Raw genomic sequence first — 26,154 nt, forward strand, 5'->3', positions numbered from 1 at the left:
GCAGGACGGCAACTAGAGTGCATTAGTTTTGTTACCAGGCCTGGTACGGTATATAAGGGGCGTAAACAGCGTCAGATGTTGAGTGATCCATCTAAAGGACACGGAGATACCGCGTGAGAGAGAGAGAGTTACCAGCATCTGACAGAGTTTGAAAGGGGCATCATTGTGGGTCTCCATATGGCCGGCTGGTCGAATCTTGCAACATCCAGATTTGTGGGGCATTCGGATGTGACAGTGGCCCAATGTTGGACAGCATGGGAACATCAGGGTAGGCATATACGTCGCCATGATTCCGGTTGACCACATCCTACCACCACAAGGGAGAATCGCCGTATTGTGTACCAAGCACATCGTAACACCTCCACATCTGCGCCTGCCATTCGAGAACAAGTAATGGACACTCTGCAACATTCTGTGTCACCCCGCACCGTTGGTCAGAGACTATCAGCAGCCGGACTAGGAAATTACAGACCCATGCGCAAGTTGCCGTTAACACCACAATACAAACGGCCGCGTTTGGGGTGGTGCCGTGACCGGAAAGCATGGACTGCTGATGAATGGCGTCGTATTGTGTTCAGCAATGAATCACGGTTCTGCACTACCTCGGATGACCATCGTCTGCGAATATGGCGGCGACCCGGGGAGAAGTCCCATTCTTCCGATGTTTTGGAGAGGCTTCATGGTGAGGATAGCCATCGAGAATGACTTCAGGTCACGGCTGGTAGTGATTGAGGGAACGCGGACGGCACATCGCTACGTCACGGACATCCTGCGTCCTCATGTGTTACCTCTCATGCGACAGTATTGTGGTGCCATGTTTTATCAGGGCAATGCTCATCACCACACGATACGTGTCTCTATGAACTGTCTGCGTGATGTTGATGTACTCCCGTGGTCATCAAGATCCCCCGATCTGCTGCAGATAGAACATATGTGGGACCAGCTCAGACGTCAACTCCGTCCTAGTGCCAGTATCTAGGATATTAAGAACCAGTTACAACAGTTGTGAGCCAGCTTGCCTCAGGAGGGGTTTCAACGGCTTTATGACACCCTTCCCAACCGAATCAGTGCATGCATCCAGGCCAGAGGGGTTGCAACATCATACTGATAAGTGGGCTCGTATTGCCAAGTTCTTTGTCAATTTGACTCAATTTTATAATCACTGAAATAAGATCAGGTACCCTCTGAACACGCGAAGTTTCATTTCGTATTTCGTTTTCTCCTCCCCTTTTGGGTGCTTCAAATTATTTTTATCAGGCAGTGTATTAGTTGAGTCATATTTGCAACACGGACAATACACATAGCATCAATAACAATTTTCTAAAAAGAATATGAAATTCGTAACCCCTTATATACTATTCTTGAACATTAAATGTTTATATTAAATTTGTCATATTTAATCCACCACGTTTATTTTGTATAACTCAGAATTCAGAATAAACGACCTTAAAAACCCTTACCTACCTATTTTTTATTTATACGACATTATTTCAAAATTTTATGGCTGCCATATTGGGTCCACCATTTTGTTTTTCAAAGAAATTTTGTCAGATTCAAATTCAGCAACCTAAAAAACCCTTACCTTTATATAGAAGTATTTTAAAAATAGTACATGTTTCGAATTTTTGGCCAGGTTTTCGGCATTTTGGACCACTATGGTACGGTGTGGTGGCGACGGGCAAGGACTGGGAAGGGAGTGGATAGGCCTTTATTCAGATACTGCCCCGGCATTTACCTATAGTGAAAATGTAAAACCATCTACTGTGTTCCCGAATTCACCACCTCATGTGTATAATTCTTCAGCTTTCTGCTCAATTCTGCACAGATTTGAGGCCCGAACGTTGTTATACGGACTAAATCCGTCCTACACGGATTCCTCTGGTGAGCTCGTCTGTCCTGTTCCTGCTTCTAACAGTTTATTGTTTGTGTGCAAGTGAGAGTAATTTTAGTGAGATTAGTTGTCCTGCACGGCTCATTGCCAGCAGCGGCTGGTTAGATTAGAAGAAACGACTGCCTGCACTATCATTCAAACTTGTTTTTTTTTACCGAGTTACGTATGAACGACAGCTCCATGTTTAAAGTTTTATGATCTTCTGTATACAGTTTTTCAGCTTTCCTGTCACCACATTTCGTTCAAGGTGGAGAATTTCAACTCGTGAGTGCTGATTGAGAGTGAAGTTCGATTAGTAGAGGTCGTGACTATCGAATGTTGATGGGGGAAATTTCACTGATTCATAGGAATCTAAGCATTTAGTGTGGTTGGATCTCGAAGGTACAGTATTCCTTCTGCTAGTTGCTGGGGTCTTTGACCACTGGGAAAGGTAAACAGTAGGTAACGAGCTCGCTTCGTCTATGGTGATAACGTGGCACTGCCCAAATGGAAAACGTAGCCGTAGTGTTCACAAGCAGCACACCGTACGTCTGATCACATTCCAACACGATGCCTTTCGAAGTGAGCGTATTATTGCTGATGCAAGCAGGAAGACTGCCCTCACTCTCCCTCAACGGGAGATGGCTAACCCCTTTCTCACGGTGCAGAACCCCGTCCCTCGGATTGCAACTTTGAATTACAATAGCGGCGATTGGGAATTAGAAGTCTGTGTGTGTGTGGGGGGGGGGTCAAAAATGTATAGACAACAAAAAGTACCCGGTTTCCGGAATATAGCTGTCGGGGGGCGGTGTTATATACAGAAAAACTGAGCAAAGTGGTACATTTTTAAAACTATATGAGCGAATTTTGACAGTCAGGTAAAGGTTGACAGTTCATGAACTTAAGTACGGTAATGATATATGATATGATATGATACTTTATTATTTTTCTCTAGATCTACAGTAACAATACCCATGTGATCCGTTAAATGAGCAAAATAACAATGTCCAGCCTGTGCCAAAATTCACTCTTTCAAACTCCACATACTGTACAGAAAAAATAAAATAAAAATAAAACACGCAATAAATAATAATAATAATAATAATAATAATAATAATAATAATAATAATAATAATGATGATGATGATGATGATGATGATGATGAAGAAGAAAAAGAAGAAGGAGGAGAAGAAAATAATAATCAAACGTACTCCATTGACATGCTATGGAATTCCTCGGATACTCCGGAAACGTAACCTCCAAAGTGAGGGTCACCACGGCAGTCATCCTCGGCCCTTTCGTGCCATGTCCAACGTCTCCCCTGAATATTTCTATTGTCTTTCCAGAATGTGCAGTTTAAATAAAATATAATTAAAAGACATAATAAAGTTGAAATAAAATAAGCAGTATTAAGAATGTCAAAGACCTTCATGTCCCTCTTGACTAGACACGCAAACCCTTGCACATTCCATTCCTCTTACCTTTTTTTACTTGACCCACTCTAGGTTGCTGAGTCCAGACTTACGTTACATCACCAGCCGGGTATGAGTACCTCATCATAATGTCTTCGCTCTACTTACATTCTGCCATTACGTATTCTGCTCACGTTGCAACTTTATCCTTGTACTACTTATCTGTTCCTGCTCATCATATTCAGCCATGCTTAATCAATTTAAATACCAAGCCATACTCCACATTAAATTTGCCATCACGTCCACCAAACCAAAATTTACAAACAAACACCAATTCTCAATTGCCATCCCTCTCAACACTTAAATTCTGCCATTACATATACTACAATTTCTCCATCTCCACACTTCAGGAATAAATTGCCAACCGAAAACTCAAAACACCTCTAGACAATTATTCAAACAAACACCACTTCTCAGTTTTCATCCCTCTCAACACTTAAATTCTGAAATTACATATACCACCACTTCTCCATCTCCAAATTTCAGCAATAAATAAAAATACCAAGCCATATTCCACATTAAATTTACCATCACGTCCACCAAACCAAAATCTACAAACGAACGCCACTTCTCAATTGTCATCCCACTCAACACTTACATTCTGCCATTACACATACCACCACTTCTCCATCTCCACATTTCACCAATAAATAAACACACTTCATTACCTACCGAAAACTCCATCCAACTCCGCAATAATTCACTTACACTTAACAACCCCAATCAACTCTAATTATCTTACTATATACGGTACCACTTACAACTTACTCCATTATTTCCCTCTACCTATTATACCAACACATACCACCATCACTATCCAGTTCACTATACAGACACACCAATTACAACTTCAACTCCACCTCATAACACACCTCAAGACAATTATTCAAACGAACACCACTTCTCAGTTCGCATCCCTCTCAACACTTAAATTCTGCCATTACATATACCACCACTTCTCCATCTCCACATTTCACCAATAAATAAACACACTTCATTACCTACCGAAGACTCCATCCAACTCCGCAATCATTCACTTCCACTTAACATTCCCAATCAACTCCAAATTACTTACTATATACCACTTACAACTTACTCCATTATTTCACTATACCTATTATACCAACACATACCACCATCACCATCAAATTCACTATACAGACACCTACCTCCAACTCTATATACTTCAAACACATTTAATCACTTGCCATCATATCCACTGTACTCTCTCCTCCGCAACATACTTACTACAACTACTTACTAACATTATTAGCGATTTTACTTCTTGTTACGATACCCTCATCCTTTCGTTTTATTCCCCATAGTTCACTTAAGCTCCTGTCCCTTCCAAAGCCGCCCCTGCTTCCTCTGCTCAAACACTCTTCTATCCTCTTACTGGGTACCTCTGCATTGTCCTTTTCGCTCTGCACCTTCATAACTTCATTGGACTATCTTCTCTGACTTTCTTCTTCACTTGCTGTGCCCGTAGCTGCATCCCTAAGCCTTCCTAACCTCACCCCTTTGTCTGCCGCTCTTTCTTTTTCACTATTAGCGCTTACGCTTTCACTAAGCTCCACTCTCTGTCCACCTTCATTCCGCTTTCTGTTTTCCTTGCTATTTCCTCACCACTATTCACTACACTTTTCTCTTTTTCTTCATCTTGTTTTATCTTCGTTTCTAGGTCTATCAATCTATTCACAGACCAGGTTCTGCTCCAGCTGCTGCTTGACACCACTAGATCTTGTCCTCTGATAATTGCTCTCAACCCTTGTAGTCGAGCACGTATCATATTATGTTTTTTCAGAATTTTTTCATTCCTGATCGCTTCAGCTCCTACGTCCCTCTTGATCCATATTTTTCCCCTCTGCCTATTACCCGCATTTCCAACCACAATATCCGCCATCAACGTAGAAAACAGTTGTACTAAATTTTAAGCACTTTGTCCTCACTCTTCTCCTCAGGCACACCATATATAAATAGGCATTTCTTCCTTCGATTTAGAGTGTTGGCTTCCACTTCTGCTTTCAGTTTCAGCGTCTCCTCTTCTAAGCGACCTATTCTCTCCCTTAATGCTGCAACTTCTTCAGTATTTTTTCTCACTTGCGATGTTGTGTCGTCTGCCCTTTCTCGGAACCATCCCTTCATTTTTTCAAATTCCCTCGTTTGCTCTTGAATCATATTTTTGAGTTGCTCAAAGGGACAGACTTCTGCGACCACCTCTTTTACAATTCTTCTAATTGCTTCCATGTCTTCCCGGTTCATATTTCCGCTGGAAGCTGGGCCTGGGTTCAGCTCGACCCCGCCAGTCCATAGCAATATCATTATCACCGCCGCTGCTAGCATTAATTTTCCTTTCGTTTCCATTTCCTTATTACGCCCACCTGGTTTCACTTCTTCGTTCTTTTTTCTTCCCTTCCATCCTCCTATGGTCCCTCTGTATTGTTCCACACCAATCATTGCCAGTAAACTCCTCACTACCTTCCTGCACTCAGCACCTGCACTCCCTTCTCCCATTCCTGGGACCTTCCACTCCGTACGTCTGCAGTCGTCCGTGGCTTAGGCTGAACTGCCAAGTACGGTAATATCTGAGATTTTGATTCAACGTTATACAGCAAAACATTCACCTAAGGAATGTCCTGCTCAGTAGCTAAATGGTTAGCATGCTGACCTTTCATCGCAGGGTTTCCGGGTTCGATTCCCGGCAGGGTCGGGAATTTTAACCATAATTGGTTAATTTCGCTGACACGGGGGCTGGGTGTATGTGTCGTCTTCATCATCATTTCATCCTCATCACGACGCGCAGGTCCCCTACGGGCGTTAAATGAAAAGACCTGCATCTGGCGTGCCGAACTTGTCCTCGGACACTCCTGGCACTAAAAGCCATATGCCATTTCTTTTTTTTTACCTAAGGAATAATAATTATACACGTAGCCTATTGCAATTAACTAGAAGTATGGCGTGATTATACAATTAAAAATCATTTAGTATTTGACTACACACTAAGAATCTAACAGACACTAAAGAGACTGCCAGACTGACGAATGCGCGCGGTAAGCGGATGAATCATATCAGTGTCCATGACTTTGGCAAGAAAAGAAAACTGGTTGCTGCGGCGCTATACAGATCGGTTAGCCGTGACGAACGACATTTTGTGTGCATTTCCGCTAATAATTTTGTTAATAATGAAAGAAAAGGAAGGAAGGAATTAGCTGATAAGACAGGAGTGCTTGTAGAAATTGCTTTTGTTTAATAATACGTACAATTCCTAGTTTCAGCCAGCTAAAATGGAATAAAAATATAATGTTTTCTCCACACTATTCTCGCCGCTACTATTGAATTACATGTACAGAATTACACGGGGAAATCTGGACTAGTCATCACCGGTTGTTCTTCATCACTTTAATCAGGCTGCTTGGGGGTCTCTTACCACTTAATAACCAGACATTCTGTTAATCGCTTTCCATTTCTTTATTTGGAAGAAGCACCTTTTCATAATTTGAATTTTGCCTTTTACTCGGAAGTCAGCCCATTTCTACCTTAACTGATTTTTAAAATTATTGAAAACATACATTAAAATCATACAAATAGATTAAGGATGGACGGATATCAGAGGCAACTAAATAAGCGAGGAGCGGATTGAGTGGCTTAGGTGATTGAGCGCTTGCCCAGATTAGGGCGGTGGTTGATCTGGGCTTAGTCCGATGGTATTTCAAAGTGCTCAAATAGCCTAGCCTTGTGTCGGTATATATACCAACATATAAAAAGACTCCGGTGGGAACGAAATTCCGGCACCTTGGCGTCTCCAAAAACCTTCACATTATTTGGTAGGACGTAACTGCAATAAGAAGTCCGACTCATTGGCGGAATGGTCAGCGTTGAGGCCTTCGGTTCCTGGGTTCGATTCCCGGCCGTGTCAGAGATTTTAATCGCGTCTGATAAATTCTTCTGATCCAGGGACTGGGTGTTTGTGCTTGTCCCAACACTTCCCTCTTCATATTCAGACAACGCACTACACTACCAACCATCACAGAAACACGCAATCGTGTTTATATCCCTCCATATAGGATTGGCGTCAGGAAGGACATCCGGCCGTAAAACAGGGCCAAATCCACATGTGCAGCGCAGTTCGCACCCGCAACCCCACAGATGTAGGAAAACCGGTACAAGAAGAAGAAGAAGAAGAAGTACAATAAGAAATCGAGGATACCATTGTTCAACCCATTTCAAGAATTTCATGTTACCTTCCATCCGTTCTGTAGCTGATCGAATCTAGCTCAGACTAAGGACTGAACAATACATCGATCCTCCTGGAAACTAGGAAGTGCCACATGTCAACTCGTTTACGTCTGCCTCGTGACGTACAGAAGGTTGCTCTAAAACACAAGCTGACGGTGTCAAGGTTTCTTATACCTTTGGCGCCAACCTGCAACTCCTAGTCTCTTCCCTCTATCTAACAGTAGTTGGTGAGTCAGAAGTACGAAGGAGACACTTACACGGAGCCTCGATTTTCATATACTCCGGTATTAATAGACACGTACTGTACTTCTCATAGCCTCGATTAAAGAGCTGGCCTGTCTCTTCGGTGTAAATGGTTAAAATCATACTCTCTGTTTCCCTCGCAACTTTTTTTTTTGCATTTACTACATTTTTCTTACGTCATTCGCCTCTTCATCCGGAATGCAAACATGACTTGCCTCGCCTAAAACTATATTACTTTTAATTGTTATTTTTCGTGAAATCTACGCGTTAATAAATCTGTTGATCTTTACTGGTATAGTCCATAATATACTGATGTCCATTGTAAATCAACAAAGGCTTTCCTTTGGTGGTCTTGGTTAACTCCATAGCTGCAGAATAATTATCACCAGTTCAACATGGAACACTATTTGTCACCAAGTATCAACTGTAGCAGTGAACTATCTATCTATCTATCTATCTATCTATCTATCTATCTATCTATCTCTTTCCCTCCTCTGCTTTTGAATTCCAATCCTCCTTGTTCCTCCATGTAAGTGTCACTATTTGACATACCCATGCTTAGTAATTTCCTGAAATGTTTGGCTTTCCGTGCAAATGTGAACACGTTCCATCTCCGCGCAAGTGTCAAAACTTCGAAAGTACATGCCTCAGTTGACTACATCCTATTAGTTACTTTTCAGTGAAAGGATGAGGTACTTCCAGTAGCAAGTCAATGTTCGGAACTCGAGCGCGTATTTGAGCAGCTGTAAAATTCTGTTGTTGCACTTTTCTGAATGAGAACAATGAAAGGTCCCCTTTATTTAACCTTGGTACGGACAGCAGCCCACATGGCTCTGCAATGAACAATAGTGTAATTAATCAGCACATACTGGTAGACAGCTACTGTTGTACATTTCTGACACAAACATTGAGCGGACTCTTGTACAAGAATCAGCATCAAACGGGCAATTTGTAACAAGGAATGTTGTTATTTAAACTCGTTCCAAAACCATAGAATTGGCAAACTGTTGATAACTACGCCCCGATGTATTGACTAGCCAAGTGATTACTTGGTTCTTCCTTTCAGTCAGGCATGTACTCGGGGACTTACGAAATTTTTAGCCGATCACCTTTGTCTCAGGAAATTTACACTTGCGCGTGCAAAACAGTGTCTCATATAGTTATGTCGATTTTGGTTGGTAATGTCGTGTCCTAATGTTTCAGTATCAGCCTCCTTCCACTCTTATATGCTTCTAACAGCTAGATTGACAACTTACCTACCTCCCACTAAAGATGAGCACTTCGCACCCTTCCCTGTACTTATTTCACCCAATCATAGCAAATTTCCTCCTTATTCCACACCAGGGCAAAGCATCGTTCATTGGTTTATTTTTGAGTGATAAGGTCCAGGCATCTGTTTTAGTAAATAAAGTTAGGGTAATGTATGATAAAATTGATTTTAAATTGTACAATGTTTTAAATATTTACAAATAAGGAAATTCGCGCAACATTTCAAAAGCTATATGATTACATTTTCCGCTGTTACTTCAGTACGTATGTCCACACAATTTTTTTTTTTTTTTTTTTTGTTATTTGCTTTACGTCGCACCGACACAGATAGGTCTTATGGCGACGATGGGACAGGGAAGGGCTAGGAGTGGGAAGGAAGCGGCCGTGGCCTTAATTAAGGTACAGCCCCAGCATTTGCCTGGTGTGAAAATGGGAAACCACGGAAAACCATCTTCAGGGCTGCCGACAGTGGGGTTCGAACCCACGATCTCCCGAATACTGGATACTGGCCGCAATTAAGCGACTGCAGCTATCGAGCTCGGTCACTAATATTTCAAAGAACATTTGCATTACTCTGACGCACTTGTGTAACATGGATCCGTATTTTACAATTTAATTAATATAAGATTTGAAAGCTTTCATATATCAATATTTGCTTTTATCGCCATTGGTTTTATAATATGGTCTCCTAGTTCAATATAGAGTAAGAATTGCATTGAAAGAAGTTGAATTGTATAGAAATTTTTAATACATGGTGAAGGAAAAATGTAGGTCAAAAATTTTATTATTATTAATAATAATAAGAAGCCGTGATAAAAGAGATGAGTATAATTAAAATGAGGTTTGTAGCATTTCCGCCGTCCATCCGGTGCAAGGCCCAAATAACTCTTTAGTTCGAGACATGTAAACACCAGCTATGAAGCCATTCAAAGACTGCGGGAACAGGATGTCACCCGACATGGACTTCTTTGTGGGAACTCCTGCGTCTTTCAGACGCAAGCTAGTGGATGTGTAGAGAGACAGTACTTCCCGGCAGCAACTACTCTTCCTTCTTTCGTGCTCTGTTCAAAATATTCTTGTCCCTTGTTATATACTGTACTATTAACCGAGCGAGTGGCTGCGTGGCTTGGATCACGTAGCTGTCAGCTGGTAGCCCTGAATATGGTTTTCCGTGGTTTCCCAATTTCACACCACGCAAATGCCGGGCTGTAACTTAATCAAAGCTACGACCAGTTCCTTCTCACTCCCAGTTCTTTCCTGCCCATTCTTCGCCATAAGACCTATCTGCGTCGGTGCGACACTGTATTAAAAATAATCTTCTTTTCAGTGTATAGATCTTACTCTAATTCTGTTTATCGTTATTGAACAGTTCTTGTTTCTGAGTCACTTAAAATGTTATGCCAGTACTTCGAATATTGACTAACTAGCAAGATACCCGTGCTTCGCTACGGTATTATACTGAAATTTATAATTGAATGCTTATCGTTTTATATATAACCCACCGATATTCGCGATCTGACTCGTTTTCTGAGAGATTCCGCCAAAATTCGCGATCTGACTCATTTTCTGAGAGATTACGGCAACGTTCCTCCCATTTTTCAATCTTTTCTCCAGCAATCGATTTCGTACTTCCCGGGATAGGTCCAGGTATTCCACCCGGTCAGTTGGGTCCCTAAATCTTTGCCATCTTTTCCTATAAGCATTTTTAATGTGGATCAAATCCTTGAGGAGATCCGGCGTGGTGTCGTCTTGGGTGCCTTGGCGGTACTGAACCTCTACTTTGCGGTAAATTACATCTGCTGCCGTTGTCATTGATGTCAGTATGACCAGCACCATTGTCGCCCGTAGGCAAGTGCGCAGGACTTCTGGCGATACGAATGACATACGTCCGTGCATTATTGACCTTATTATAGAGGTGAACAATTGCACGGTCAATCATATATTTCAAATATGTTTAAATTTTTGTTTATATGCCAGAAGAATCTACTGTAATCTAAGAAGGTTCTCCAAAGGTAAAGATGGCTCTTGAAAACGAACCCAGGAGAGATTAAAAATGATGGGTTTTTGATCAGAATAAGTACATGGAAAATCCACAGCCTGTTTCCAGTCATTCAACCTGGTCAGGAATGGAATGAATAAGCCCTCCCGAAGCCTGTCGCACTCCACTGGGGCATTGATTAAATGAATGACAAATGAAATGAAATGATATTGGAGAGTGTTGCTGGAATGAATGTTGACGGGGAAAACCGGAGTACCCGGAGAAAAACCTGTCCCGCCTCCGCTTTGTCCAGCACAAATCTCACATGGAGTGACTGGGATTTGAACCACGAAACCCAGCGGTGAGAAGCCAGCACGCTGCCGCCTGAGCCACGGAGGCTCCTTATAAGTACATTAGAAACAGTAAAATAAATTGGTCTCACTTCCGTTTTCACCCCACCGCGGTTAAGTTGATTTACCTCCCCCCCAAAAAGAAAACGTGTTCCTTGATGTTTAAAGGAGTTTCCAAATACCAATGTTCACGTGTGTTACCTTCAGTTTTGAGATATAAGTATTCCCATAAAAATAATTCACTTTTTCACTTACTTTCACACTCCCCGTCCCCCTTAAGTGAATTTTCGGGCAAAAATACTTGTTTCTTTAATAGTAAAGGATCTTCTAAATACCGATTGTCTTCAGTTTTTTAAGATATGTGTCCTCATAAAACGAATTCAACTCCTTTTCACACTCGCCCCCAAAAATGATTCTCCGCCCTCCCCCCCCCCCCAAGCGCGTCGTTTTATTTTTAAAGATGATCTAAATACCACTTTTCACGTCTGTAACAACTTTAGTTTTTATTAGATGTAAGTATCCTCATACAATTAATTCAATAAATATTTCAAATTTTCACCCCCCCACCCAACCTTCATTGGATTTTCCGAGAATACCTGTTTCTTTACTTTAACAGGAGATTCCAAATATCAATTTTTACGTCTGCAAAATTTTACGTTTCTGAGATATACTCTAGATATAGTTTTTCTAAATATTCACCCCAATTTGTCACTCCTGTTTAACCCCCATTAATTGATTTTCCAAAATCAAAAAAATAAATGTTTCTGTATTTTTAAAGGAGATTCCATATACTAACTCTCTGGTCTCTAATATCTTCAGTTTCTGAGATATAAGTATCCTAATTAAAGACATTCAACCCCTTATTCACACTTTTTACCCCTCCTACTGCGATTTTCCGAAAACAAAAAAATACGTGTTCTTTTATTTTTAAAGGAGATTCTAAATATCAATTTTTACATCTGCAAACTTTTGAAGTTTTGAGATATGGATACACTCATTTTTAAAATACACCCCTCTTCACCCCCGACCCCACTATTTATATTTTCTAAAAAAATACATGTTTCTTTATTTATAAAGGAGATCCCAAATACCGATTTTCAGGTCTGTAACATTTTCAGTTTCTGAGAAATAAGGATCCTTATTAAAGGCATTATACTATTTTTCACCCCTTTTCACCCCTCCTATTGGGATATTCCGAAAACAAATAAATGCGTATTTCTTTATTTTTAAAGGAGATTCTAAATACTAATTTTTACATCTATAAACTTTAAAATTTTTGAGATATAGATACACTCATTTTCAAAATTCACCCCTTTTCACACCCCCCATTAATTGGATTTTCCAAAAACAAAAGAATACGCGTTTCTTTATTTTTAAAGGAGATCCCAAACACCAATTTTCAGGTCTGTACTTTTAGTTTCTGGGATATAAGTATCGTCATTAAAGGCATTCAACCGATTTTTCACCCCCTTTTCACCCCTCCTATTGGTATTTTCCGAAAACAAAAAAAATGCGTGTTTCCTTATTTTTAATGAAAATTCTAAATACCAATTTTTACATCTGTAAACTTTCAAAGTTTTGAGATATTGATACACTCATTTTAATAATTTACCCCCCTTTTCCCCCTCCCATTAATTAGATTTTCCAAAAACAAAAAATACGTGTTTCTTTATTTTTTAAAAAGATCAAGTGTACCAATTTTCAGGTCTGTAATATCTTCAGTTTCTGAGATATGAGTACCGGTATCCTGATTAAAGGCATTCAGCCCTTTTTTCACCGTTTTTCACCCCTCCTATTGGGATTTTCCGAAAACAAAAAAAAAAATACGTGTTTCCTTATTTTTAAAGAAGATCCTAAACACCAACTTTTTACATCTGTACACTTTTAAAGTTTTGAGATATAGATACACTCATTTAAAAATTTCAACCCCCCTTTCCACCCCCTTAGCGACGGAATATCCAAAAATCCTCTCTTAGCGAGCACCTACATCTTAATATGAATGTATCTACAAAATTTCATTTCTTTATGTCCAGTAGTTTTGGCTCGGCGATGATGAATCAATCGGTCAGTCAGTCAGGACAAGTTATTTTATATATATAGATTTGTAAACTGTAGTTTCCCATTGGAATAAATAAATAAATAAAATAAATAAATAAATAAATAAATAAATAAATAAATAAATAAATAAATAATATACCGATTGAGTTCACCGTGCGGTTAGATTCGCGCAGCTCTGAGCTTGCATTTGGGAGATAATGGGTTCGAAACCCCACTGTCGGCAGCCCCGGAGACTATTTTCCGTGGTTTTCCATCTTCATACCAGGCAAATGCTGGGGCTGTACCCTAATTAAGGACACTGCCACTTTTTCCCCACTCCCAGCTATTTCCTGTCCCATCGTCACAGTAACAGCTATCTGTATCGGTGCGACGTAAAGCAAATTGTTAATAATAATAATAATAATAATAATAATAATAATACAGAGCTCGATAGCTGCAGCCGCTTAAGTGCGGCCGGTATCTAGTATTCGGGTGAAGGTGGGTTCGAACCCCACTGTCGGTGCCCTGAAAATGGTTTTCCGTGGTTTCCTATTTTCACACCATGAAAATGCTTGGGCTGTTCCTTAATTAAGGCCTCGGCCACTTCCTTCCCATTCCTAGCCCTTTCCTGTCCCTTCGTTGCCATAAGAGCTATCTGTATCGGTGCGACGTAAAGCAACTTGCAAAGAAAAAAAAAATATATATGTATACTACTTGTTAGGGGGTTACCCGTGGAACAGCGGAGGTGAAAGAAGGTGCGGGCTGGGATGGGTCTAACTACAAAGCTGAGATATTGATTAAAATTTCAATAAAGGTTTTATGTTCACAAATGGAAAAACTTAACAAATTCCACATAGAATTTCAAGAAATAACAACAACTCAACCACTATCCACTAATCAGGTACAAGGTATAATTTTACAAACGAAAGCCCGAGCTTCGGGGTCTTTACAAGTTCTGGGCTTCGAGCCCCAATTACACAATCCTTGAGCTACAAGCCCAACTTTACCAAGGTACACTCATTTGTTCAAAGGGCAGAAAACCCCTTCATTCAAGGAGCACTTGCTCCCAACTATTAACCTCAAGCCTCCCAGAGGCACTCTTCAAACACAAGAAAGAGCTGATCCTCTTTCAATTTTTCAAGCCTATTAAAGGCAATACCAGACTATTACACTAAATTGCCATCAAGGCACCGCTTACATCAAATGAAACGGAGGTATCTCGTACCCAACCTACTGGGCCTCAGTGAAAAAGAACAGATTAAGTAAATGGCCCAAAATACCAAGATGAATGGAAGCGTTGCTTGCACTCCTACATGAAATCTTTTAAAACCTAAGGGGCACTAGGCCGGAGAAACAGGGGCTAATCCCAAACTATGGAGGTGACTCGTATGAGAAAACTTTAAAACATTACAGAAGGGAACAAAGAGTTACAAAACGTAGTCACCCCAGACCAAAAATGAAGGGGAGCTCAAGAGGGTAAAGCACTCTCTATCGCCGTTTTACAGTTAAAGATATGTGAAGTTTTACAAAAGCGACGGCAAATTACATGTTTCAAGATAGTTTACATGGTAAAGGTTTCGGATCTTCCCCGCGGTTTAGACTGCTGAGCTAGGGAGAAATAAAGATGTTAAGTGGCCATTACCTTGTAGAAGAGCTGCTCTCGGATGAAAGAGGCGCTTCCCGCCTCCTGCTACACTTCCATACACTAGGCTAGATGTTGTTCGAGTGGCGAGGAGCCATGAAAATTAGCTGTTTTTATACACTCAGGGAAGATTCGAGACCTTTCATGAATAATTAAGACACACCCACTCAACTTTATTGGCTGGCTAAAAGTTACACATCAAAATTGAAGAAGAAGGACACGATTGGTCAAAAATTAATAACAGAAATTCTGGATTGGCTAAGTTCAAAACTGGCGGAAAGAAAAGATTTATATTGCCAACCCACAAATGAAAGAACGAAACATAGTTATGGTAAAACTTATGAGTACAAAATATCTTCAAGAAAAGTTCCTTCACTTCGCACCAGGGTGCATGATCATAGTTTTTTAGTAGAGACATCTATAAGAGAATGTCCACACTTCTTGATTAATGGAAAACAAAACAAGTTGAACTCCACACAGTACTGACAACTTTGTAATCACAAAATTTATGGTAGTGCCATCTTCTGAGAAAACTTATAAGTTGATACAGTAGTTAAAGTTCAGAGTTTCTCCTGTAGAGGAGTACTTAACGGCGGAAAATTCAAATGTGCGGCGTATAGGTGTACCAGCCGGTACACTACTAATAATAAATGTAGGTCTGTATATATGTCAACGCCTTAGTCCCGTTTCCTAATGCGGGGTCGCGGGAGGCAATATGAAATGACATGGCATTTTTACGGCCGAATGCACTTTCTGTTGCCAGCCTCAGGTGAGGTCATGAAGATGAAAGGAAAGATAGTGAACGATATTTGGTAAGGAGGTGGAAGGAATCGGCAATGGCTTATGAATGGGAACTTACCCGGCGTTTGCTTCGAAGTAAAAATGGGAAAACAGAAAACCATTCGCAGGACAGCGTGGTTCTATAGCCATTGCGCATTAACGCGCGTGGCCACTCTGGTCGGTAATAATAATAATAATAATAATAATAATAATAATAATAATAATAATAATAATAATAATAATAATAATAATATTAGTATTAATATTTGGTTTACGTCCCACTAACTAATTTTACGGTTTTCGGAGACGCCGAGGTGCCGGAATTTAGTCCTGCAAGATTTATTTTACGTGCCAGTAAATCTACTGCACCCATCATATCAAGGGTGCACTACAAACAGAGGCTGACGTATTTGAGCACATTGAAATACCACCGGACTGAGCCAGAATCGAACCTGCCAAATTGAGGTCAGAAGGCCAGCGCCTCAACCGTCTGAGCCACTCAGCCCGGCGCGACGGAAAGATGGGAAGGGCTAAGATTGGAAAGTTAGCGACCGTAGCCTTAATAAGGTATATTCCCATTATTTGCCCGGTGTGAAAATGGGAAACAATGGAAAACCATCTTCAGGGCTGCAAACGGTGGGTTTCGAACTCAGCATCTCCCGAATGTAAGTTCACAGCTACGCGACCAAAACAGCACGGCCAACTCACTTGGTCATACGTCTCCTAATCAGGAAACTTGTGAATTTGTTGTGTGAAATGAGAGTTAAAATTTACATGTGCCGGTACAAGTAACATTTGAGGTTGAAGCAACTACAAAGACTTTTCGAATTTACTTGTATTTTAGTGGGAATGATAGAGGTATACACAGTGCAACTCAAGCACAGCACCTCCAGGTATTTCGGAAAAGGTGGATAAAAGTTGTGGTCCTATCGCCCCAAAACCCCACCCTCCGTGGACGTATGCAGATGATTTCATGGATACCAGAGTATAAAATGTTGAAATATTTAACAATTGTTATAATTTAAAACATTCACCGGGCGAGTTGGCCGTGCGGTAAGGGGTGCGCTGCTGTGAGCTTGCATCCGAGATAGTGGATTCGAACCCCACTGTCGGCAGCTCTGAAGATGGTTTTCAGTAGTTTCCCATTTTCACACCAGACGAATGCTGGGGTTGTACCTTAATTAAGACCACGGCCGCTTCCTTCCCACTCTTAGGCCTCTTCTATCACATTGTCGCCATAAAACCTATCTGTGTCGGTCCGAAATAAAGCAAAGTGTAAAAAATTCTATTTTTTTACTTTCGATTTTCTTTCTAAATTGTCTATAAATGTGAGTAATGATGTTGATTTTTTTACTCTTTTTAATGAAAATGGACCTGGGCATAACCCCTGCTGCCTTAGCAGCTATATTTGGTGCACGTCGTACTAACGCTGCGCGAATATCTCTCGGAATAGTATAGAAACGCACTTCTAATTTTATTTTCTGCTCTAAGAAACTAACCGTGAAAAATACCTTCTTTCACGCTTTTAAAATTAAAACATTTTATCCTAATGCACGTTAAATAGTTGATAGTGCAGAAATGAAAGCGGGAACGCCGGAAAGAATAGATGAGAGATTAAACATATACATGTATTCTTCGTACAAGTCATGTTGTTCATTTAAGCTTTTATTAGCTGTGGCACCAAAGGGAACTATTGTTTTGGTGGAAGGACCGGTGACAGTTTAATTTTTAATAGTTCAGGCTTACCGAGAAATTGGCTGTGCGGTTTAGGTCGCGTAGTTATCAGCTTGCATTCGGGTGGGTTCGAACTCCACTATCGACAACCCTGATGATTTTTTTCGTGGTTTCCATTTTCGTACCAGGAAAATGCTGGGGCTGTACCTTAATTAAGCCCACGACGGCTTCCTTTCCATTCCTACCCCTTTCCTATCCTATCGTCCCCATAAGACCTATGTGTGTCGGTGCGAGTTAAAAGCAGATTGTAAAAAATGAAACATAATATATAAACAATTCAGGCTTCTTAAATCTTTACAGTGAGGGTAATGTTACATTAGCCGACAAGTGATTCCCAGGTATTAAAACAAAATCGCCTTACTTGTTATGTAGCCTTTCCTTCACAATGGGAGATATACAGAAGACGAAGTGTACAAACTCGGAGTGTAGCAAGTGTGTGAATTCATGCTGTAAGATCCATACAGAAGGTAAACATAAACGTATTCCTAATGATCTGTTCCCGTATATCACCGACATTGTTTACATAGCTTGTTTACTAGAAAATTTCTTGCCACTAGTAGTAAAGAACGTACAGGCTTTGTACACAATACACCCAGATAAATCTAGCTTCTCAGAAATTCACTTAGCACCGGGCGAGTTGGCCATGCGATTTGGGGCTCGCAGCTGTGAGCTTGCATCCGGGAGGTAGTGGGTTCGAACCCCACTGTTGGCAGCCCTGAAGATGGTTTTCCGTGGTTTATCATGTTTACACCAGTCAGATGCTGGGGCTGTACCTTAATCACGGCCACGGCCGCTTCCTTCCCAATTCTAGGCCTTTCCTATCCCATCGTCGCCATAAGTCAATGCGTGTCGGTGCGACGTAAAGCAAATTAAAAAAAATACTTAGCGATATGATGAAAGAGTTATCTGCTTATCTGCAACTAACTAAATTCCTGTTTATACGCTCGCCGGATGTTGCCTGTCAATTGCTTGTGAAATGTACACTTAATTCCATCGGAAATCTCACTCACCAAATTTAAGCTTTCACGAGCGTTGCTTCCTTAAATAGATTTGAGGTAGTTACAGTGGTGATTAATTTCGCCTTGTGATAGCAATATTAGGTATAAAATATTTTTTTATATTCAATACTTTTTGGAACCTAGGTTTCATTTTAAATGCGTACACAGTATTTGATAACATCGTAGTGGGTCTATAGCAGAAACATGCTAACAGCTTAGACATAATTTACCCGAGATTAACTCATTTATATTGTACTCATAATTTACTCCTTAAAGGAGCTTATAATTATTGTTTGACTTTCACTCTTCATGTTTATTGCACATTTAATTCAACAATCATTAACTAATCTTAGGTGCAGTATCTGCCATCGACTGTATTAGATTGGGTTTTTTTTGAGTCCCAAATTACTACCCGAGTCTCTCTGCAAGTGTTTAACATTTATGATACCAGGAAGTTCATTTATTGGTCTGCCATTGCACGAAATAGGACACTTGGTTTCTAAAACCTTGGAAATATATCCATCTTTTCCTCAAACCAACCGGTGTAGCACAAAGCCAGGGCTGTTAACGGTTCTTTAACTGCGAGGTTAGACATTCCAATCTTGTGACCCTCTGGTGGGCGCGCCTTTAGAAATTATACACGGACGGGCGCGCGCCGCGTGAAGTGCGGCTCTTACAAAATAGGCTACCACTTAATAATAAATGTGAAAATGTGAGGTCGTTTTCATGAAGATACGTTGCCAGCTAATAACTGGAGTAATACTTGTCGGTAGTAACGATTCGGTTCGAATGTTGTATCGAAACAGTCGTTCTTTTTACAATGTCAAATAGTTTATTGGACGCCACAAAAGGACCTGGTTTCTGAATTCCGCAATACAGCTCAAAATTAGATATGTAATGTGTTTTGCTGTCACACGGGGCGTATATTTTATGCCGTATTTGGCCGGTTTGTTTGGCATATAGGCCCTACTGCACGAAACCCCAGCGCGCTCGAAATCCTACGCGCATTTCGTCTACTGTGGCGAACTCGTTATGCGAATAATTCAGTTGACAATTGTTCAAGAAACGTGAAGGCTATTCCCTAATAGCTGCTGACTTCTTCGCGGGTGTGCACATTATCAAATCGAAATACTCCTATCGAAAAACGAAACGGCTTGAGACTGAATACAGCTCTGATGATAGACATACTAGTGCCATCTACTTTCCATAGTTCTTCAGCATCAGTGTATCTTCTTTTCTTCCGCTCCGATATGGAATGAAACCCAAAAAAGTGCCATTATTTCTATTCCCGCTTTATCATGGCAGTCCCTCTCACAAATTCGGTGGTGGAGCGCAATTTGTCAATAAAAATATTAGTTCACGAAACGATATTGTCAATGATATCGAACTCAAAAAAATTAGAAACGCATAAAGTTCAGTTCTAGTATCCCATGCAACTCGTTTGGACCGGGAAAAGCTTGTATTATATCTCTCGACCTAGTTTTGCCTGGTTCAATAACCGGTTTCCCATACCAGATAGTGTCTTAAGTCTTTACCAAATAAAATGTGATATCATCTCCGTCGTTTTCAGGTTCACCTGTTCCCAAATCCAGTGACTGATCCGCATCACTACCCTCTTCTTCTTCCTCCTCCATCACAACTACGTGTCCGTGATCGTCGTCCTCGTGGAATTCAGCTTGAAGATCTAGATCATCATCGGAAAGCTCTAGAATAGGGATGGTGAACCTATGACACGCGTGCCACTAGGAGCCACGCGGACACGACTTCTCTGACACACCGCACAACATACTGACAAATTTTAAAGTTTTTAACATGTAATAAAGAGGTTGAAATATCTACCAACATACCATATTTTAACATTTTCCTTTAACAAAGAAGTATGTCGCATTTAATTCTATGGCCATATTTTTCACAAATCTTGTTAGGTTAAAGCAAAAAGATATATCCATAAAATTTACCTGTTTGTTTTTGCTACTTGCTTTACGTCGCACCGACACAGATAGGTCTTACGGCGACGATGGGACAGGAAAGGGCTAGGAGTGGGAAGGAAGTGGCCGTTGCCTTAATTAAGGTACAGCCCCAGCATTTGCCTGGTGTGAAAATGGTAAACCACGGAAAACTATCTTCAGGGCTGCCGACAGTGGGGTTCGAACCTACTATCTCCCGAATACTGGATACTGGCCGCACTTAAGCGACTGCAGCTGTTGAGCTCGCTTTACCTGTTTTTAAAAAAAATGAACTTTTCAGTAATGTTTGCAAAATTAAATCATGGAATTTTCAGTCGAAATGATTTATATGTAATGCAATATAATACCTACAGGAAGTGAAATGATGGGACGGGGTTCACGATGATTTTAAATAACCGATGGCACACTAGACAGTAAAACGTATTAAACAAGACATTCATTGACACGCTAGTCGGAAAAGGTTTGCCATCCCTGCTCTAGAAGGACTTCGCGAATGTCCTCCATAGTTGCCAATATTTCAGCCTTTTGAAAATAAATAGATAAGTAATCTTTTGAACGTTTATTTAGATAAAGAAACAATTCGCGAACAAAACAAATAGAATCTCCTATATTTACGGTAATGAAATCTATCTGAAACATATTTTCTGATGTGAAAAATAATATATTGGAACGTTCACAGCGAGAAGAGTTACCGAATAATACTTACATCACAACGTTCGAACTGCATGAACTATAAAATAAGCACACACAGAGCGAACACGTCCTACACCAAGTGCGAAAGAAACTGTTAGGGCCCTTTCACACGATCCACTGCTTGCCACGCCACTCCACTCCACTCCACTCCACTCCAGATTATGCGGTCGCTAGTGGCACGGGTCGCATGCGGCGCGGTCGCATCTAACACGCCACCATCAGCGGCAATTCTGCTGCTTTTCTTTTTCTTTTTTGATCGAACATCTGGTAGCTGAGATTTCGAAAATAAAAGGATGGGTTGTGACTTCAATATATGTACGAAACTTTCGTGAAATTCAGTACCGTCCTCCTCCATGGTGACTGATCTGGAAACCGTAATCCGCTGTTGTAACCTAACTCACTTCGCCTTGTTTACCGGGAACTGTGTGTCAGCGAGCATCAGTTGACACTCTGAACATTGAGAGTAGACTCGAGATGTTATGCACACCGTTTATCATTTGAGTGTTTCCCCTCTTCCACTAGCGAGCAGGAACTACGAGGAAGCACTTCACTTTTATTCATTTCACCAATGTACCGATAATGTACAATGTACCAATGATCCGATAACTTAATATCACAGAGTTTGCAGTATAAAATAACACCATCACTAATACAAATCCTTTACCCAAATTGTTGAAGTGCCTCAGTTTTGTACTCTCCGGACACTTCCATTTAAGCGTGTTAAAATCGTACTGAAAGACTGAATTTGCGATATAAACCAGAGCGAGTTGAAGGGTGAAGGGTAGGTTAGTTCACTTGCCCTCGCTTTTCAAGGAAACAAAAATACTGGCGAAGTGACCATTCTAATAAGCCTCCTCTGTCCATGCTTTTACTGCTGCGTGGTAATTATAGACTAAAGCTGAGAAATATTCCTTCCACCATCTACCAATAACAGTAAGTAATAATATATGCAAATTTGCCACATATACTCACGTACCATTAATATATAAGTCTGTGGAATATGACAAAAATATATTACGTCATACAGAATTAAGTAGAAATATTGCCAATATCTCACAAAGTAACAAAATAAATACCCCGCAATTAATTTCAGAAGATCTGCACGAATGTTTTTGCGTAGTTAAGTATCAAAATAAAGCTCTTAGAACAAATATGACACGTTATAGAAATCCGCCCATTATTATTATTATTATTATTATTATTATTATTATTATTATTATAATACATACCTACCGTTCAATATGGACTGTTATGTCTTTCAGCGTTCAGTTTTCAAGCCTGTATGAATTAGGCGCTTCCACAATCCTCTGTTTGCAACTAATGTAGCTTCCTGGCCTCGTTAATTCCACATTTCTTATCATTAAATCATTAAGAAATGAGTCTAACTCCTCTAGTTATCTTGGTCTCTTCCTATTTCTCTTACCCTCCATGGCAGAGTAGTCGACCCTCATTCGCCTCACATGACCCCCACAACTGAAGGCGGTTTGTACGTATAGCTTCATTGATCGAGTTTATTCCTTTCTTAGCCTTTACTGTATCTTCTCATTTGGGGTGTCGTCCTGTCATTGTTCCTACCTGTTTGTATCAGCAATCATTCTCGCTAATTTCATGTCTATTATTTCTAACTTAAGAGATATTGTATCCATTCAGGATTCACTCTCGTACAGCAGAGGTAGCTTCGTCCAAGGGCTCGTTTTTTCATACAGATAACCGTTGATCACAGCTGCGAGCTCACTACATTAGATTCGCTGCATCTTAGTTCAATTTCAGTTACTCCTGGGAGAATACGCATACAAAATACTTGAAATGATTCACCTGTTCCAGTTTTGTATTCGCTACTTGGCATTCAGTCCTCTTATGCCCTCCCCTACTGATATCACTTAGTCTTGGAAGTGCTAATTTTCTTAGCATACCCACTGCACTTTTCAGGCTCTAAGATATTAGACTGTACGTATGCTTTCAGCACAATATGTCACTAAGACCAAGTCATCGGCATAGGCCAACTGCTTCCTACATTTGCACCCAACTGAACTCGACCCTGCCATTTTATACTTTTAAGTAGATGGTTCATGTATAATTTGAACAACAAAGGTGAAGAATTTACAGTCTTGTCTAACCCTTGTAACTAATTTGAACCAAGGATCTTTCTACCATCAATTCTCTCCTTACTGCAGCTCAATTGCCTTTGACTGCTTGTAATAACCTACCCTTAACCCTGTAATCGTCCAGCACGGCTAACATACACTGACTGACAGTGACAATGCAACACCAAGGAGGAGTGGTTCGAAAGGGATGAAAGTTGGGGGAAAAACAGAGACGGCACGGATGAATAATTGATATTTATTTCAAACCGATATGCAGGTTACACAATGCGCACGGCATCGACTCAGTAGGATGTAGGACCACCGCGAGCGGCGATGCACGCAGAAACACGTCGAGGTACAGAGTCAATAAGAGTGCGGATGGTGTCCTGAGGGATGGTTCTCCATTCTCTGTCAACCATTTGCCACAGTTGGTCGTCCGTACGAGGCTGGGGCAGAGTTTGCAAACGGCGTCCAATGAGATCCCACACGTGTTCGATTGGTGAGAGATCCGGAGAGTACGCTGGCCACGGAAGCATTTGTACACCTCGTAGAGCCTGTTGGGAGATGCGAGCAGTGTGTGGGCGGGCATTATCCTGCTGAAACAGAGCATTGGGCAGCCCCTGAAGGTACGGGAGTGCCACCGGCCGCAGCACATGCTGCACGTAGCGGTGGGCATTTAACGTGCCTTGAATACGCACTAGAGGTGACGTGGAATCATACGCAATAGCGCCCCAAACCATGATACCGCGTTGTCTAGCGGTAGGGCGCTCCACAGTTACTGCCGGATTTGACCTTCCTCCACGCCGACGCCACACTCGTCTGCGGTGATTATCACTGACAGAACAGAAGCGTGACTCATCGGAGAACACGACGTTCCGCCATTCCCTCATTCAAGTCGCTCTAGCCCGGCACCATGCCAGGCGTGCACGTCTATGCTGTGGAGTCAATGGTAGCCTTCTGAGCGGACGCCGGGAGTGCAGGCCTCCTTCAAACAATCGACGGGAAATTGTTCTGGTCGATATTGGAACAGCCAGGGTGTCTTGCACATGCTGAAGAATGGCGGTTGACGTGGCGTGCGGGGCTGCCACCGCTTGGCGGCGGATGCGCCGATCCTCGCGTGCTGACGTCACTCGGGCTGCGCCTGGACCCCTCGCACGTGCCACATGTGCCTGCGCCAACCATCTTCGCCACAGGCGCTGCACCGTGGACACATTCCTATGGGTATCGGCTGCGATTTGACGAAGCGACCAACCTGCCCTTCTCAGCCCGATCACCATACCCCTCGTAAAGTCGTCTGTCTGCTGGAAATGCCTCCGTTGACGGCGGCCTGGCATTCTTAGCTATACACGTGTCCTGTGGCACACGACAACACGTTCTACAATGACTGTCGGCTGAGAAATCACGGTACGAAGTGGGCCATTCGCCAACGCCGTGTCCCATTTATCGTTCGCTACGTGCGCAGCACAGCGGCGTATTTCACATCATGAGCATACCTCAGTGACGTCAGTCTACCCTGCAATTGGCATAAAGTTCTGACCACTCCTTCTTGGTGTTGCATTTGCTCTGTCAGTCAGTGTATTTTCCCTTTGCACTCTGTCATGTACCTTTTCCACATGTACAAAACATATACATGCCTGTGTAGCCCTCGCATAACATTTTATAGTTACTTGACGCATACCGTAAGTCGGGTCCTTGACAGGCCCTCTGTGATCTGAAACTTTTTTCATCCAGTCTACTGTTCCCCGTTGATCGCACCCTTCTTTCCAGAATGTGTGTGTACTGATCAATTAAATACATCGATAGTTCTTGCAGTCCTTCGTCTTTCCTTGCTTACGGGTAGGTACAATAACTGATTTCGTCTAATCAGAAGGTATCTCACTGAAATTCCATGTTAATCCTATTACTCTATGAAGCCCACTATATTTCACCACTTCACACGTACTTTTATCGGTTCCTGCTGATTAATGACAATGTGCTTTATTTACCGTACTTCCCACTTCCTCGAGTATAATATCACTATCATCGTTGTTTCCCTCGCCATGAACTCCATTAATCGGGACCTCAACACAGAGGATATATTTTACGTTGAGAAGCTTTTCAAATTCCTTCCATTTGTCCAAATAGTTCTCTGGGATCTATAGAAGTTCACCCTATTTATCCAGTACACTATTAATTTTTCCCTTTCCCTCCTTTTCTGATATTCTTTATTACAGTCCAAAAAGGTTTCACTGCCACCAGGTTATTACTGAAATCTCTCCATGACTTCTTCCACTCTTCAATGATTTGTTTCGCTCACTTTCTTTCATCTATAGGCCCTATACAATTCCCTATCTGATCAGCTCTTGTTTGGAGCCTATTTTGATGCACCGTCTTTTTACGTTTATAAGCTGCCCTGACTATATTATTCTTAAACCACAAAGATGTTAAAGATGTTTTCCCCCCACTTTTACACACAATTGTTTACAGGAATTAACCTGCTATTCCTACTGCAGTATCCCGGTATGCGAGCGAGTTGGCCATGCGGCTAAGGTGTGAGCTTGCATTCGGGAGACAGTGGGTTCGAACCCCACTCTCGGCAGCCATGAAGGTGTTTTTCCGTGGTTTCCTATTTTCACGCCAGGCAAGTGCTGGGACTGTACCTTAGTTACGGCCACGACCGCGTTCTTCCCACTCCTAGGCTTTTACTCTCCCATCGTCGCTATAAGATCTATCTGTATCGGTGTGACATACAGCAACTTGTAAACAATTATATATATTGGAACCTTTCCCACCGTCCCCCATGACTCATGGGACCATGTGAC

The sequence above is a fragment of the Anabrus simplex genome, chromosome 2 (assembly GCF_040414725.1).
Source record: "Anabrus simplex isolate iqAnaSimp1 chromosome 2, ASM4041472v1, whole genome shotgun sequence".
In the NCBI taxonomy this organism is placed as follows: Eukaryota; Metazoa; Arthropoda; class Insecta; order Orthoptera; family Tettigoniidae; genus Anabrus; species Anabrus simplex.